The 10,244-nt window shown below is 34.4% G+C and overlaps 1 long non-coding RNA gene across 1 annotated transcript in view; it reads left to right on the top strand.

Annotated features, from left to right (window-relative positions):
• LOC121301078 overlaps nucleotides 1-10,244 on the top strand; it is a 61,288-nt gene continuing 51,044 nt past the window's right edge. Inside the window, exon 1 of the long non-coding RNA XR_005947585.1 lies at nucleotides 1-308. This is a non-coding gene — a long non-coding RNA (uncharacterized LOC121301078). The remainder of the gene's footprint in view (nucleotides 309-10,244) is intronic.

Raw genomic sequence — 10,244 nt, 5'->3', positions numbered from 1 at the left:
TTGAAATGCACACAGACAACAATTGATCCGAAGTCGCACTCGGTTCTATGCGAGCGCTCGGTTAAGCTTGAACTTGACCATGGGAATTGCATGCGAAATGAGGTAGCTCCCGTGCCCCTTGCGCCCCTTCCTTTATGCTGCACAAGTTGTTACGGCTGATGTCAACCCTCATTATCATAAAACTCAGCCCGCTTCTAATTAAAGAAAAGGAACAGTTGGGAGAGGGGCTTATTTCACCAGACACCACAGCCAGAGTCCTCACGCACTACTCCGCACCAAGCACCCGGCACCACACGGCTTTCTCAGTGGTAAGTAAGCATTACTTTTTTTTATAAGTCTATATCACATTTAAAGCGGAGTTTATGGACTTCTATTTCAAGATCCAGCTTCCATATACAATGTTTATTCTCACTTTGTATTATAAAAAGGTTATTAATATTAGAATTAGTAGTACTGGTGTACATGGCTGTTTGTCCTGAAGTTAAAAAGCGTCTCAAATACTCAACGCAATCATTTTGTTATATTATTAAACTTTTTTGTTTTGTTTGGTTGCCCTGTATGTAAAATGACTTAGTGTTTGTGTATTTGTGTAAGTGAAATCATGTTTGTGTTCTTCTTGGTTAGCCTACAAACTATAATGTGTTGGCGTCCCCATTCAAACACAAAAACTGGGTCTTTTTTTTAACATGTGTTGCTTTGCAATCAGCATTTATCAGCATTATCACTGGCTCAACGTCACCTGCACGGTGGGCACCTCTTGGGAATACACCTTGGCATATCTTTATGGAGTGCTCTGGAGGTGAAGAGTTACACAAGAACACAAAGCTGTGACTTATTATTCTTTTTCAATAGTTCTTGAAAAGTACAATACATTGCCTACACGTGTACACGCTTAAAAATACTTCCAATTTAAACTGATAGGATTTTGCTGTTGCCACTAGCTGCACAAGACACATGTCAAACATAACTACCTATGTCCCTTCCTTTAAACGAAGGCCTATGCCATGTTAATATGTCTCTTTCATCAGCCTTGATGTTACAAGCAGCTGAATTTTTGGGGTTTCTTACTGGCAGCTGCCAATAGATTTTCTAGTGGCTCACACTCTGATAGAATGAAACAACTGTGTTGCCCCATGCATTTGACGTTTTGTGTGTGTGTCTATATATATATATCATTACATTTTGTGACAGTACAAGTTGGTACACTATGCAGATTCACTGCTGTTAGCACAATGAATGACTGTTTCGGTGTTCTAAAGAGTTACTGGCGCATTATCAATATATAAAGAGTCTTCAGGAATGTTATAGAAAGTTACTCTGTGTGTGTGTGTGTGTAACAAACCATTTCAATAAGTCCTATTAAAAGTCCTTATAAAATTCTACTGTATTCTGATAATGACATTGACCTTGTAAGTCTTGCTGTTATTTCATGAACAGCACATCTCTGTAATGAATGCTCTAGTGCAATCAGCACTAATAATATATATGGAAGTGATGCCATCTTATCCCTTATCATGGTTTGTCTCAGTGAATTGTATTTTAAGTGTCATTTTTGCATTGGAGAACAAGAGCGTTTTATTTATATTGAAAGCATCACACTTGCTTATAAACATAAATAGAGTCACAGTGAGTAACCTTGCCTGTGCTGGTTTTGTGTAGGTTTGCAGTAATGTACCGGCATTACATATTGACTGTATTAAGATCAGCAAAGATAGAGCCATGCAACTCTAGCCTTTTACATTGTACCATTACTACTGCATGCATAAGATCTTCCCAGAAGACAGTTCCCTTAAGAATAGCAGTATATACACACTTAAAGAAAAAACTGGTTCCTGGATCAAATTGTTGTATTTAGAACCCATTCTATAGAACTCTCGGTATGTGTTCTTTATAGAACTACTGATGGAAGCATGTGGTTCTATACAAGCCCAATAACTTTTTTTTTGTATAACAGTACAGGTACCATCTAACAGGTGTTGGGTGAGTACTTGAATACTGCTATGCTTGCGTATTGATGTAAAATGACATCATAATCGACATTGATTCAACACAGCTTACGCACTAAACCCCTAACAAAGCTCTACATGCATGCAATACAGGAATCCAGGCCATCTGCAGCACCTACACACACATGACAAAATTCAAAAGAAAATATGTGAATGGATAGACTGTGTGTATATATACTGTATATGGATTGTAAATTGCAATATGTTATCCATACTGAAATGCTGAGAAACTGCCTCTTCAAAGTAATAACTAATATCAGTAGCTTAATGAATTGACAAGAATCATATTGCCAGATTGATCTGAAGAATGCTGCTGGTATTATAGTGTGTGGTTTAATCACATATCCAGGTGCTAATCTGTTCTCTTGTTCTTTAATATTTGCTGTAGGATTGTATTGTGCATTAACAATTAACAATAAGTGAAATCAGATGCATTCCTGGAATATGCACAGGCTTCATTTTTGCACTGGTGGATTTGGGTTTTTGTTTGAAATCGTCGCTAATTTTAAGGAATGAAGTGAGGGTTGTAGCAGTGCTGCATTGACAAAAGAAAACACTCTTTGATGTAGCCCGTCACGGAGAGACAAAAGGTTGTAGAGGTTTGTTTCTTTGTTTGTGTGCTAATGAATAAAACCGGGGATGAAATGCTTTGCCAAGTTCTCATCTGCAAGGGGATCCGAAAGTGAGTTCAGCACCTTGCTGCTGTGCATCCTCAGGCACACACAGAGAGAGTGGATAGCAGCTCCTGTATGTGCTGGAGGCAGCTACATGCTGTGTCATCAGTGTTGATGCTGTTGCTGTATACATACTTTTTGTGCCACTGTCTCTAAAGCCACAGCATCCCGCAATCACACTCGATTTTGAACAAATGTCCATTTAGCCTTCAATTCACTCTACATTTCTGGCTCACATTTTCTTTTTGCATTATTATACCAATACAATTTTACAGAGCAAACAAATTGCTTATATAACCTACTTAAAGATATTGAACAAAAACTGGTGTGGGGCACTGCATTGCAAAGTTCATCGCAGCAATGCACTTTGAAGTCTGTGAGAATGATTTTCTATTCATTTGAGATTTATATTACATTTTCCATGAATCTCTCTGGCGTTTTTGCCCTGATTAACATTACAAACCACAATGCAGTGGAATCAGATCTGCATTAGAGCAAGTTTAAGAGGGCTGTAGTATTACGACTCTGCGGTTTACATTATTAAAACAGCCCTCCTTTGTGATAAATAGCTTTGAAAACCATTACTCAGAACTATGTGTTCATAGCCCTAGATTTGGTTTGTTTGATGGTTTAACATTCCTCATTAAATGTAGCTTTTGGCTTAAAACTCACCATCAAAGGACCCCTTGTAGACCCTAGGCAGACTGGCCACATGATCTAGACACAAGTCCCTGACCCAAGAGATTCAGTGCTCAAATATTAGCTTCATCTGCTGAGCGCGACCCCAGAGTTCTGCAGTCAAATTAACCCCTATGCTATAGGGATTGCTACTGGACTGTATGTCTCAAGACTTTAGCTCTGATATCCAGATTGACAACCAGTTTCCCGGCACTTTAAGATCAGTTTTTTGAAGAAGCTAGAGTGGCTTGCTGGACAGAGATGAGGACAAGGAGTCTGGGAATGGAGGGCTCCAACAAATAAGCATTACAAATTATAGACGTGACACAGCTGGGTTTGACGGACAGGTTATTATCTAAGGTCCTGTAAAATGCCAAGGTCAAGGTGTCTGATATTTTGAAGAGAAGTCGTTCTGTAACTGATTTATTTAAAAAGGACCAAGCACCAATCAGAGGCTGCCATCGCTCCAGGGATCTTTGAATTACTGTCCCCAGACATAGGACAGGGTCCTGTCTGCAGAAGAAAGCATTGAGAAGCAGGCTTTGTGGACGGGCTTTGAATGTTGTTTTATCGGAAGAGGACTTGAAACTCAGACCTCAAACCTTTTTCCCACAGTATTGTTTTTTTAAAAATGGTATCAAGTTAATATTACTTCCAGAGAGTCCTTCACCTGTCTTCCTTTTTTGGTGATCCATCCTTTAAACAGAGACCTTTTCCTCTCATTTTTCATTGCATAATTAGAAATTGGGATCTGCACGAATGTAACCTTTTGGAATGAATATTCTACCTGCATGACGAAAACACTGCTTGATTCAAAATGTAGTTTTGAAATCTAAATCTGTGCTGCACAGTGGGGCATTTTATTTTTCTGGTTTATCCTCAAAACACTGTTGTTAAGCCTTCTCTGTTTTACAGATCAATATAGACTGATACAGATACAGTTACTGATATAGATTGATATAGATACAGTTACTAATATAACTCATGAAAATTAAGGTGCAGATACTTGCATCTGCTTGTATAATAATACCTATTATTAAAAGAACAAGATACGGTACTCAGAAATTACTCTTGACTGCTCCTTCCTTTGAATGCATTAAGAATTACTTTACTGTGTTTGAACTAGCATTGCCCTTTTCGTCCTACTTATAATGGACCCCCCTGCAAAAAAATCCAAAAACAACGGAAATAGATTTGGTCTATTATTTTAAAACAGTGATAAAAGACTGCACCAATTCTGTCCATTAGGTAGAAGCATTTATACGTTAGGGTCAGATATTACTGTTGTTAGCAGTTTTCCTGTTACTGTTTTATTTGGACAGCTTGCAGACCGTCACAGTTCAATTAAATGGGTCTGTTTAAAATGAGCCGGTCCCTGCAGTAGTACAGTAAGCCACACTATCCGAATTGATTGAGAAGCACATTTAGGGGTCTATTTTAATAATCTAAATACCACCTCCCTTTTAACTCTGTCTTAATCCTTCCTGGGGTGTCCTCCAGTGGTGATCTATTGACCTCCTTTATTAAAATTACTAAAGATTTATTTAAAATGACAGTGGAATGCGATCGGAAACAGAATACATTTTAAGGTGATGGTATTAAAATATCCACTGCTGCTTAAATAAAATAGACCATAGCATTCCATTCCATACCATTCCATAGCATTCCATTCCATACCATTCCATAGCATTCCATTCCATACCATTCCATACCATACCATACCAATAGAGTTTATATAACGCCTTTCATGTGCAAGCATTCCAGGGCGCTTTACAAAAACCAACAGCAAGTGAAAGACCAAATCAAAGAGATTTATGTTTCAAGCTTAGATTTTAAAATACTGACAGACCCAGCATTCCGGATAAAATCTGGAAGCGAGTTCTAGAGTGAAGGACTTTGAAAACTAAAACCCTGTAAGAGCCAAACTCATGAAGCTTTACTTTGCTGAGTTGAAAACAAGCTGCTAATTTTGCAGGGCTACAAAGGCACAATGAAGACGCTTGTATGGAGCTTTGAAATTAAATTCGTTTTCTTGTATATAGGGCAGGAGCAGACTTATCATTGCTTTGAGAAAACGCCCTTCTGTCACTGTGTGTATAATTGAACCATATTAAATTTATTATCTATGCTGTACTATATAATGCAGATATGTTTGTTTTTGTTTTTCAAAGTCTTGGCAGAACAACTTCTCCTACCCAGCATAGTTCACAAAAAAAAAACATTAGAGAAATTCAAAGAAAAATAAAAAAATAATGTTATGAGGTACACTGAAGCAATAGGTTCCAAAAACAGGATTTGGTCCTTGCTCGACCGTTTTTTTTTTTTTTTTTTTTTTTTTTTTAAATGATTAACAAAATTGTAGTTTTTCTTTAGAAAATATAACAGCCTTGATTAACTTGATGCCTGGATATACTGGGTCACTTGTTGTGCTCTGTGATGTCAAATACCTATAGTGCAAAATAATGCCATTTGTTTAAATAGGAGAACTCTATGGATATAGTTTATATAGAGAATACAACATGTGAATCTTTCACTAGTGATGATAATGCTTTAATAGCAGTAGTAGGAGTTACAGTACTTTATAGTAATAATAATAATAAATTCAACTTGTAGATATTGTAAGAAAATTATAATAACGTTGTACAATATTGCGTTTTATTAACCCCTGTGAAAAGATGAATTCCACTGGTGGATCGAATAGAATTTTACTATACCGCACTGGAAGTGTCGCATTGCAAAACACTGCAAATGTTTGGAACATGTTTCACATATAAAACCAACCTAACAAGGAATCGCAACAGCCCTTTTCAATAATTTCACGTGATCAAAAACGTTGGTATGTTGCTAATGAAGACGAAAACTGATTGACAAACTGAAAACTCACTATTTTAATAATACGTTATAAAAAACATATACATATACCAATTTAATCGATTGTTGTTTTATTAAATGTTTGTGTTTTCTTTGAGATTAAACTATTAATGAAAGTTTTCGAAATTTCTTGAGCAACATTGAATGGTTTCAATGTGTTTTTTTTAAATATGTTTTTAGTGGCTACATAGAATGAGGAGCCAATTCTATAATGGTCTAAAATGGTTCACAATCTCTTGCATAAGATGTATATAATAATCATTTAAAGTAAAAGCTTTTTTAATGGAATCGGGTTACACTCCAACATTTGCCGGTCATTAGAGATTCTTCCACTTATTTTGGTTTTTGATTTACTCTGGTGAGTGAATTAAACACATCAGAATTATAATTCAACATTTTTACTTGAAAATTTCAAAACAAAGCGTGCGTAGACAACGCATAATCGTCTGCAGGTGCTTTCGCATTCCCCCGTTCATTAATTAGCGCCTGTATCGTATGAAACAGGCCGTGTATTTGTGTTCAGAGTGTCTGTGAATCACGATAAAGAGGCGGTGGGACTCAGAAACATATTAGAAACCTGGAAATCAAAGTTTACTTAACACGAGAAACTTTTACTAACGATGCTTGAAGCCAGTCCACGCTTTGACCCACAGAGACATAGAAGACGGTGGACATTCAGAAAACAATACAGCACTGAAACAACCTTCAAGCTGGGAAGTCTGAAATAAAAGCACGAATCTAGGAGGTGGCTAAAAGTTTGTAAATCTGATGTCCAGATGAAAGATACTTTTACCCATGAAGTTCCAAATAAAATATTCTTTGAAAGAAAAATCAGAACCAAGATGTATTTATGTAATTAGATACATTAAATGTCTTAACTTTTGCGGCTAACAAAGTGTTATCATAACAGTATAGTTCAAGAGAAAATTAAACTCGCAAGTAGATTATATCAGTTAAAAAAAGCTCCAAATAATGACAAAGTAGCCTGTCCTCGAATGAGAACAACGGCACTTAAAATTTTAAAAGAAATATGCGGAAATATGGTTCAATTAATAAACAGCTGAAAAGTATTCTTCTTGCTTTAAATATGAATGCAATGCCTTTACGCAAACTCAAACACTTTAATATCGTATTATTATTATTATTATTATTATTATTATTATTATTATTATTATTATTATTATTATTATTCTCTTTAAAAATCCAAGCATATGGCACAGTGAGACACAAAGACATGGGCTAGGATAACGCATTCATTTCAATTAGATAAGAGGGTTTCTGTTCTAAGTTTCAATTCTTATCCTTCTTCATAATTATCAACATGAGTTAGTCTATCAAACTGCAAACAGATTAACAGTATTTCTAATCATATTATTTATCAAAGCCTATTGCAAGTACAGACACGAATTGCTTTGAAATAAATTCTCTGACAGTGCATTTAATATATAATATATATATATATATATATATATATATATATATATATATATATATATATATATATATAATATATATATATATATATATAATCTACTTATTATTTTATGAAATCGTCAAATTGTCCTTCCTTTGAATTTGAATATACCTAATAAATGTACTTAATTTTGGGTTAAGTGGTAATATGACGTGCACCTGCATGGAAGTATTACCCCTTCATTTTGACTGTTTGAAATCTGATAAGACATACAAAAATTATTATTATTATTATTATTATTATTATTATTATTATTATTATTATTATTATTATTAATATTAAATAATTTATCCTTTTATTATCGAAAATTTTTTAAACACATTATTTATAAGGTGTCCATTCTAGACGACAGTACTCATAATATAAAGTCGGGAAGACTAGTGTGGGACGTCGATACGGGTTTTCAGACGTAGTGATCCAAAAATTCTGCATCACCTCTTATTATTTATTATTGATTATTTATAATATAATAAAAAAATATAATATATATATATATATATATATATATATATATATATATATATATATATATATATATATATATATATATATGGAAAAAACTACAAAGCGGCGTGTAATTCAATATGTTAACGTAACATTGTTCAGCAGATTTCCTTCGACTTTATGAAGCAAAGTTAGTTAGTGCATGCTGCAAAACTTTTGGCCATAGCTGTAGCCTGTACCTTAATAAATTGTAGTTTGATCTCGAGCCTAACCCATATCAGATAACACAAATACAGGAAAACACAGGGGGGAAAAAAGGGTACATTTACTACAAAATGCAGTAATAATGTAATGGCATGGATAATAATCCGTATTCCGAAGATTACAGTAAGAATCCGGCAGACCAAAAACTAAATGACTGGGGGAACACTGAACGAATTCTAATGACACACCAGAATTAAGAATCCAATTCTTGATTTGGAATTCCGGCGTGCGCGCCTTCTGGAGAATACACCATTGGTCTATTCCACGTGTATAAGTGCCTGGGTGTGTGTGTGGAAGGGACTGGTGGTAGGGCTAGGGAATAAAACCCGATTCTGAAATGCTTGTTTTGAAATGCCGTTCGTTTTTATTATTATGACTATTATTATTTGCAACATGTTTGTTATCTGCTAGATAATGTTAATAATGGCCGACCGATAATAAATGAATTTGCAGTGCTGTGTTGCATTGTACAGCTACTGTGTCTAATATTATTTGTATAATCTCCCATTTAAAATTCAAAGGATGAGTACCGCCCGGCTATTTGAAACCAGCCTTTGGGTTAAAAACAATGAACAAACCGCACTTAAATATACGTTAATAAATATATATATAATATATAGATATATATATATCTAATATATATAAGTATATATATATATATATATATATATGATATATATATATATATAGATATAGTATAAATAATATATATATTAACCACAATATTATTTTCTTTTTACTAGCATTCGTAAATGCAGGTAACTTTTTATAATACCATTTCCAAAATGAATTCTAATCATTATATTAACATAGATAAATAAAGGTCTCGTCTTCTATATAAAGTAGATAGCTAACATGATGCTATAGATGTAGTCTACCAACATGAAACCAGACGGGTTTGGAACCCTCAAGGGTTCCTTACAGTCAGGTGCTTCGAATCGAATTTAGAACCTCTAATTAGGATTCTGTTAGAACAAATGGAATCTGCTGTACAGTAATGGTTCTATGTAGAACATAAGCGCGATCCGTTCCACAAAAGCCAGAAGTTATAATGGGTTCGCCCAGGTACGTGAGCAGAATTTAATAGTGTATTCTGCATTGAGACTTGAATGCATCTAGTATTTGCTATTCTAATAATCACTTTGAATCGAACGTTGATTTAATTAATTCGTTGTAATAATAATAATAATAATAATAATAATAATAATAATAGTATCACAAGCATATCTGTATTGACCTTGTATTATTTATCCCCATTCTTTACCAGCAAGACACTGAATTCAGTATACAGCCATACCCTGTTGCTGAACCCCGCAGCAAGTTACTTCGGGACCTCGTGCCTGAGACGGATAGCTGCTGCAACATTCCAGGCTGCTGCTTTCTACCTATAGGTGTCACTGTTTCCCCTAATGTACATTACCGCTCCGACTACACTGTATTGCGGCCCCAAGCTCTGCGAGGTGTTTTTATGCAGAATTCGCTATACAAATAAACATATAATTGATATGAATAATATTGTGTTGATCAATTTTATTTTTCCCTGCAGTGGCAATTCCTTTTAAAGGCAAAGAAAGAAAGAAAAACAAGTATAGAAGCTAATTAAGACACTGTATTTATTTGTATATATTTTTGTTGTTGTTTATTCCTGAAAGCGAAAAAGGTATGACAATTATACGCGATTTAATATATGTATGATGCATGCATTCTTTAATATTTTCATTTTAGTTTTAGGTTTTACTAAATACATCAATTGTTAAATGTTTAGACTTTCGGTACAATTAATTATTATTATTATTATTATTATTATTATTATTATTATTATTATTATTATTA

Source organism: Polyodon spathula, chromosome 26, assembly GCF_017654505.1.
Source record: "Polyodon spathula isolate WHYD16114869_AA chromosome 26, ASM1765450v1, whole genome shotgun sequence".
In the NCBI taxonomy this organism is placed as follows: Eukaryota; Metazoa; Chordata; class Actinopteri; order Acipenseriformes; family Polyodontidae; genus Polyodon; species Polyodon spathula.
This window is presented reverse-complemented; position numbering and strand designations above follow the sequence as displayed.